Source organism: Syngnathus typhle, unplaced genomic scaffold (assembly GCF_033458585.1).
Source record: "Syngnathus typhle isolate RoL2023-S1 ecotype Sweden unplaced genomic scaffold, RoL_Styp_1.0 HiC_scaffold_28, whole genome shotgun sequence".
In the NCBI taxonomy this organism is placed as follows: domain Eukaryota; kingdom Metazoa; phylum Chordata; class Actinopteri; order Syngnathiformes; family Syngnathidae; genus Syngnathus; species Syngnathus typhle.
The window spans coordinates 1,196,376-1,204,724 of record NW_026871934.1 but is presented as its reverse complement, the minus strand read 5'-3'; the positions used below and the strand labels follow the sequence as shown (position 1 = coordinate 1,204,724).

At 46.6% G+C, this 8,349-nt stretch overlaps 1 non-coding gene across 1 annotated transcript; it reads left to right on the top strand.

The window, feature by feature from the left end:
* Positions 1-7,644: 7,644 nt before the first annotated feature.
* Positions 7,645-7,717, top strand: trnat-ugu (transfer RNA threonine (anticodon UGU)). The gene has a single exon. It is a non-coding gene; the product is annotated as a tRNA-Thr (tRNA).
* Positions 7,718-8,349: the final 632 nt, after the last annotated feature.

The window sequence follows — 8,349 nt, the reverse complement described above, 5'->3', positions numbered from 1 at the left end:
CAGGTGAAAAGGGTTCATGCAGTACCCGCTGGAGGCGTAAAGATGATTTGGGAACGGCTTGAAGAGTGTCACCGTTCCTCAGAAGCAATTGAGGACACACTGCTAAACAAGATAGAGGAGTTTCCAAGGCTAACAAACAAAGACACGAGCCAGCTAAGAGACCCGGGAGACATCTTGTATGAGCTATTGTTGTCAGGCTTGGATCAGGGAGAGGACTCGGATGCAGAGTGCAAACAAAAGGTATTTATTTGAACAGGCTGGAGACAGCACAAAGAAACCAAAAGCGCCTCAAAAAGAGGGAAAACAAGGCTGAAGACAGCAAAAACCAAAAGCACCTCAAAACGAGGGAAAACACGGTGGCAAAAAACAAAATTGAAAAACAGCGCTCAGGCTTGACAAAAAAAAGGTATCTTCTAAACTAGGTTCTCTAAAGCGATATCTGTTACTCACGCGATCGCTGGTGCTCAAGACGGGACAAGACGTGAAGGAATGGGGTCAAAATACAAAAAGTCCTGCCTAGCTACAAAAACAGATATGCTCAAACCTCATTGAATAAAGTACATAAGTAGAAAAGTATATTCACATATTCAATCAATAAAAGAAACATTTTAAGCATATAATTATACCTACACACCAACTCAATAAAGAAGACATAACTAGACATTTTTGATAGGTGGTAATGACAAAGGTTTTTATAACTTTATGAACTGATATATATTTCTGAGCACTTTGAAATAACAAATGTTTTTTGATATATTGCTTGAATAGCTTAATGACCCTTAAGGAACTGTTTAATGCATGCCTGATGATTCTCTAAATCACGGACACTGCCAAAGTCGTCTAAAAATGTTCAGTACTTGATTGTATTTTATGTTTTGACTAATGCTAGACGCCAATTTTCGATTACTACTGAACGTTCTGGACAGAGGGAAATATTTTGCCTAACAAAGAAAATATATGGTTGGAAGCATGATTAAACTAAGAAAATAATGACGTAAGCAAAGACATGGAGTATCAAAAGAACAAACTTTGCATAGTCAAGGAACATTAATAGATTAATGATGTCACAGACAAAAAGCTCACATAATTTCGTACAAAATGACAAAATTGAAATAATTATGAAAGGATGAGGTGAGACAGTCTATGTGCAAGAATGGAGGGGAATGTTTACAGGAAGGTCACTTGGAGATAAAAACCAGCAGGTGCCAGAGGGAGCCAGCCAAGGACTCGGCCAAAGATGATCGCCAAGGCCGAAAGACGGGATGGAAGACAACAGCCCCCACACACACTGAATCGCTCATAACCACCACCCACTCCCATGAAATCAGAATCTCCTGCGAACTTGCCACACCCCCTGACTCATCACCCAACAAACTCGGCCCACATTGGCATGTGGAAATGAATATAAGCTGACCAAAGAACCTTGAATGTGGCGTTTTCTGAATGGAGACTCTCTGCTCTTGAAAGGCCCAGCGCTGTATTGTACTTTCCTGAAAACAGAGCTTTCTTAACAAGAATTGTGATTGAACTCAACCAACCTGTGTAAGTCTAATTTCTGCTTCAGTGTCTTAGCATTTTCCTAAATCTGAAGAAATCAAACGAGCATGCAGTGAGTAAATTGGATAACAGGTGATTGGCAATGGCCATGAGGCGCAGATAGCGCGCTCCCTAAATTGTGGACAAAATCCAACAGACGCACTGGCACAAGACAAGGGGAAGACGCTGGCTAAATACACATAGAAAGGTGAGGACACAGGTGCAGACAATTAGGACCAAAGACACAGGTGCACACAATTGGGATCAGGGAAGACAAGTAGCCTGACACACAGAGGAAGGACCCACGAACTGAAACGAGAGGAGAGTTACCAAAACAAAACAGGAAGTGACAATACGACAAACAGGACAAGACAAAAACAACTCACAAAACATAACAGCATGACAATTGTGGGAGCTGTCAGGGTTTTCCAAACTATCTTGATCATATGATTATGTTGGACTGTCTGTAACCAGTAATAAATAACCTAGCTAGATTAGTTTTATGCTTATGTTGGTGCGTAACCAGTAATAAATAACATAGATTGTCCCATCCTACACAATGTCGTAAAACATCTCCTGCTATGCTTTGACTAGAGGTCAAGGGCTTTTTCTTCTCTATCCAGTCCACTGTCACCCCCACCCTGTTTTTCTTAATAAAAACGCTCTTGCGGGAAGCGAGAGTCAGACGTCGTTCGATCATTGACGAATGGACTCTCCACCTGCAGGTGCCCAAAAAGACTTAATTGTCTCCCATGTGGTTCTTGCAAAATAAGTTGGAGTGAGCACCACTCTAACAGGAACCAAGACAGATGATTGATTGATTGATTGATTGGTTGATTGATTGATTGATTGATTGATTGATTGATTGATTGATTGATTGATTGATTGATTGATTGGTTTATTGATTGATTGGAACTTTATAGATCCCCGGGAGTGGGGAAATTCAGGCCCCAGTCGCCGTGGGATAGAGAAAACGTAATTTCGGTCTCTGTGTGTTGTGACATGTGGAGAGATTGACAATAAAGCTGACTTTGACTTTTGACTTTGATAGAGCTGGTATGTAAAAGACACCGAGATGACATGAGCGCAACTCAGTGACGTCATATGATGGCGCCGCGGATGGCAGCCACGGTGAGTCGCTCTCTGTTTATTTGTCTTATTTTGTGTGTTTTCTGTGTCCTCTGCTGTCCATCCCGGATCACTTTTACCAGAGAAGCTCTGTTAAACATCGGACAGACTTCTTCTGGTATTTTCTCTCCTGTTCTCTCCGATTCAGACTGTTTGTCGGAGATTCTAGCCGGAGCGGCGGTGCTGTACAAGCTAGCGCGACGACGGCGGCGCGGAAAGCGAGCCGGAGCACTCGTAAGGCTGAGGCAGAAAGGGTTCCGTTCTGCCCTACCGCCAATTCATCTGGCGAATGTCCGCTCCCTGGCGAACAAAATGGATGAACTGCTGCTCCTCACTTCAAGGAACACGGACTTCAGCAGATCCGCTGCGCTGTGCTTTGTGGAAACGTGGCTTAGCGAACAAACCCCCCACCACGCCGTGGAGCTAGCCGGGTTCAGGCTAATGCGAGCAGATCGCAGCGCGGAGCTCTCCGGAAAATCAAAGGGAGGTGGTCTCTGTTTCTACATTAATGAACGTTGGTGTACTGATGTCACGGTGTTGAAAGAGTTTTGCAGCCCTCTCCTAGAAACACTTTTCATAAACTGCCGGCCGTTCTATTCACCACGTGAGTTCTCCTCGATCGTCATGACGGCTGTTTACATCCCACCACACGCACGTGCGAGTGAAGCCACGCAGATGCTGGCTGACCAGGTAACAGACATGGAGAAACTTCTACCAAACTCACTAATCATTGTTCTGGGTGATCTTAACAGGGCGAACCTCACACACGAACTCCCCAGATACAGACAGCACGTAACGTGTCCCACCAGAGGGGCACAGACTCTGGACCACTGCTACACCGTGATCAAGGATGCATACCACTCTGCGGCTCGTGCAGCTTTAGGACTCTCGGACCACTGTCTAGTTCATCTGATCCCGGCCTACAGGCAGAAACTAAAAACTTCTAAGCCTGTGGTGAGGACTGTGAGGAAGTGGACAGTGGAGTCAAGGCAGGACCTCCAAGCCTGCTTTGACTGCAGCGATTGGGGAGCTTTCGAAGCTGCAACTTCAGACTTTCATGAACTCACTGACACTGTCACATATACATCAGTTTTTGTGAGGATCTGTGTGTGCAGACTAAGACCTTCTGCACGTACAACAACGACAAACCTTGGTTTACACCGAACCTCAGGAGGCTGCGCAAAGTCAAGGAGGAGGCCTACAGGAGCGGCGACCGCGAGCTGTTCAGGCAGACCAGAAACACACTGAACCGAGAGGTCAGGAAAGCCAGGAGGTGCTACGGGGAGAACCTGAAGAGACACCTCTCTGCCAATCCTGATCCCTCAACGGTGTGGAAAGGTCTGCTGAGCATCACGGGCTACAAGAAACGAACCCCCCGTCCTGTAGAGAGCCCAAGGCTTGCTAACCAGCTAAACAAGTTCTACTGCAGGTTTTATCTGTCCTCCCACACAACGGGACCTCCGGCAGCACAATCTACATACTCACCTCTACCCACAACTGCTCTGTCCACACCTGTATCATCGTTGTCACCCACTCACTCTCTTGCAGAGGCCGCGCCGGCACTCCAGGTCCGCGAGGAGGAAGTGCGCCAGCTGTTCCGGAGACAAAAGACCAGAAAGGCACCGGGCCCAGACGGCGTGTCACCTTCCTACTTGAAAGTCTGCGCTGAGCAGCTGGCGCCCACCTTTGCACGGATCTTTAACCGTTCTCTGGAGCTGTGTGAGGTGCCCTCGTGCTTCAAGAGCTCCACCATCGTTCCAGTGGCCAAGAAGCCCGCCATCACAGGTTTGAATGACTATAGACCCGTCGCACTGACATCTGTGGTCATGAAATCGTTCGAGAGGTTAGTGCTGAACCACCTGAAGGAGGTCATGGGCCCCCTGCTTGACCACCTCCAGTTTGCCTACCGGGCAAACAGGTCAGTGGATGATGCGGTCAACACGGGACTGCACTACATCCTGCACCACCTGGACACCCCAGGAACGTACGCCAGGATCCTGTTCGTGGACTTCAGCTCGGCGTTCAACACCATCGCCCCTGACATCCTCCAACAGAAGCTCATCCAGCTTGCGGTGCCTGCCTCCACCTGTCAGTGGATCACCAGCTTCCTGACCAACAGGAGACAGCGTTTGAGGCTGGGGGGCATCACATCTGACACCCGGACCACCAACACTGGAGCCCCTCAGGGGTGCGTCCTCTCCCCACTGCTCTTCTCTCTCTACACCAATGATTTCTCCTCAGGTGACTCTCCTGTGAAGCTCCTGAAGTATGCAGACGACACCACTCTCATCGGACTGATCCAGGACGGTGATGAGACTGCGTACAGACAGGAGGTGGAGCGTCTGGTCCACTGGTGCAGTCAAAACCATCTGGAGGTGAACCCGCTCAAGACCGTGGAGATGACAGTGGATTTCAGGCGAGACCCTTCACCACTTTTACCCCTCACTATCCGCAGTAATACTAATCTCTCCACAGACACCTTCAAGTTCCTGGGAACCACAATCTCTCAGGACCTGAAATGGACTGGCCACATACACTCTGTCCGGAAGAAAGCCCAGCAGAAGCTGTACTTCCTGAGACAGCTCAAGAAGTTCAACCTGCCGCGAGAGCTTCTGAAGACCTTCTACACTGCCATCATCCAGTCTGTCCTCTGCACGTCCATCACTGTCTGGTTTGGATCGGCCTCCAAACAAGACAAGCACAGACTACAACGGACAATCAGAACTGCAGAAAAGATCATTGGAATCAACCTCCCATCTATCCAAGACTTGTACCTGTCTAGGACCAGGAATCGGGCAAGGAACATCTCTACAGACCCTTCTCACCCAGGTTGCAGTCTGTTTGAACTACTCCCCTCCGGACGGCGTTATAGAGCTCGGTACGCCAAAACCAGCAGACACAGAGACAGCTTCTTCCCCCAGGCTGTTGCTCTGATGAACTCACACCACTCATAGAGTCTCAGAGACATTACTGTGCAATAACATCTCTTCAGCTCTTCACACCTTTTTGAATTTGTCTACACTGTTTTTGCCATTATTCACGTCCTGAATGTTGTTAGTCACCTAAATGTTGAGGGTGTGTTTTTACCGAAGTTAAATTCCTTGTTTGGCACGCTCAAACATGGCGAATAAAAACTCTTGAATAAAAAAAAAACTCTTGAATCTCAGCCATCAAACCAAAGCAACAAGACAAAGGAAAAAAGTAACACCGGCCAACCAGCCCCCTTCAATTCCAAAGAACACCCCAAAACACGCAAAATACCCTCCACAGGGTCCATAAACAGGTGTAAGGGCAGTCAAGTTCAACGCCGCCCAATGGACCGTGGTCGTAAATCGGTAAAACATCACAAAACAGGCAAACGTGTGAGCAGCGTCCTGGGCACCCAGTCGGGGCACGTGCAGATAGTCACCATGGGGCTGGTACGGCGAAGATCATTGGCTTCAACGAGCATGAGGGAGCGGACCTCCCACACGGGTCGCGGCTGCGAGGCCAAGGCGAGGGATCTGGTCAGCACCGGCCGGATGAGCAGGATGGCCATCGTAGAGTCACGCCGGTCTCGACCAATGTGTGCAGCCATCCCATCTCCCAGGGAAAAAAATGTCCGATCCGAAACAATCTGCACACACCGAGTTGTGATAGATGGCACCAGCATTGCCGAATGGACAAATAGAAAGAAAGAAAAAGGAGAAAGGAAGGAAATAAAGAGGAAAAGAGAGAACACTGCTGCGGGGCTGCCACTCACAGTGGCGCCAAACAAAAAAAAAGGGGCTTGCATATTAGGTAACCGCTCGTGGTGTCCGACAATTAGTGGATTTTGAAGTTTCTCTTCAGAGAGAATCTTTGGCCACAAAGTGAGTAGGAGACAGGTTTTTCACCAGTGTGTTCTTGCATTTGATTTTAAGTTTACTTTCTGAGAGAATATTTGGCCACAAGCTGAGCAGGAAAAAAATTTTTCACCTGTGTGTGTTCTTCCATGTGTTTTTAAGTTTACCTTCTGATAGAATCTTTGGCCACAAACTGAGCAGGAAAACGGTTCCTGTCCTGTGTACTCTTGCATGTGTTTTTAAGTGTCCCGTCTGACCGAATCTTTGGCCACAAACTGAGCAGGAAAAAGGTTTCTCATGGGTGGGGGTATTTGTGTGTGTTTTTAAGTCACCCTTCTGTGAGAATATTTGGCCAGGAACTGGGCAGGAAAAAGGTTTCTCAACTGTGTGTGTTCTTGTCATTATTTTTAGGTGACAGTTCTGCGAAAGATTGGCTACAAACTGAGCAGGAAAAATATTTTTTCAGCTGAGTGTGTTCTTGCATGTAGTTTTAAGTTTACTTTCTGAGAGAATCTTTGGCCACAAAGTGATCTGGAAAAGGATATCTCACTGGTGTGGGTTCTTGTGTGTGTTTGCAAGTCACCCTTCTGAAAGAATTTTTGGCCACAAACTGAGCAGGAAAAACGTTTCTCCCCAGTCTGGGTTCTCATGTGACTTGTTAAGTGCCTCTTCTGAGAGAATCGTTGGAAAAACGTTTCCCTTCTGTGTGTATTCTTAGGTGTAGTTTCAAACTCCTCTTATGAGCAAACATTTTCCAAGACTGAGAACATTTCCAGTGTTTGGTATAAAATATCAACTTCTGACTCAAGACAAGTTGAGGGCATACTGTAGATATCCTCTTCGTCCTTCTCTTTCCCCTCCTCTTTTATCAAAGTTGCTCTGGCCCGGCCTCCTGTTTCTCATTAATCATGGCTGTTCCTGGCTGTTGTCTCATTCAAACTTGTACATAAAAACTAGCGCTTCAACCACCAGCTTCAACCACCAGCTTCAACCAGAGGTTCAAGCACGCTAACTGATTCTCAAACTTGGCCAAGCTATCTAGCCTTGCTTGGTCGCAGAATAGTAGCATGGGAGGTAAACGTGGTGACATCCTGATTTCCACTTTGTAATATTGTAGTTAAATAATTTATAGTTTATAATCAACCACAGCAGAACAGGCCTTGTAGCTCAGTGGTTAGAGCACTGGTCTTGTAAACTAGGGGTCGTGAGTTCAATTCTCACTGAGGCCTGATTGTATACTAAACATTTACTGCGCAAGCTTGACATATAAGAGTTGAGGGTGTAATTCCACTTATCTTGTCCATAGTACTGGTGACCAGCAGTTATGTGATGAGTTGTTATTGTCTTTGAGGATATTAAGGGAAATTTTATAATTTCAGACGGCACACCAATGTGTCCACACTGGATGAGAATCACTGGCTTACAGTCCTGTTTAGACTACATTTTCAAGCGTTTCTTTTGGTCAATCTTCTAAAAGGTTGACACAGTTTTGCCAGGCAAGACCGCGTAGCTCATTAATAAGAGCATTAGAATTGTAACTCAGAGGGTGTGAGTTAAATTCCCACTAGAGTCTGACAGACAGCTACATCTGCTAACCCTGCTTGGTTGTAGTGTGTTTGAATTTTTGATTAGCGGTAGGTGTTAAAGCCTCATTGCTAGCAAGAGAACTAGTCTTGCAAACAAAGATTCACTCGCTGTGTCTCAATTCACAGGCTGCATCCTCAGAAATACTTTTTTTTTTGCCAATTATCAGGCTGCATGACATGACTTCTGGTGCGACGCGAACGCACGTCATGTGACACACGAATTCAGCCTTGAAACCGGCATAATTTAAATGGCAACAGATGCTGAGCGGAGACTA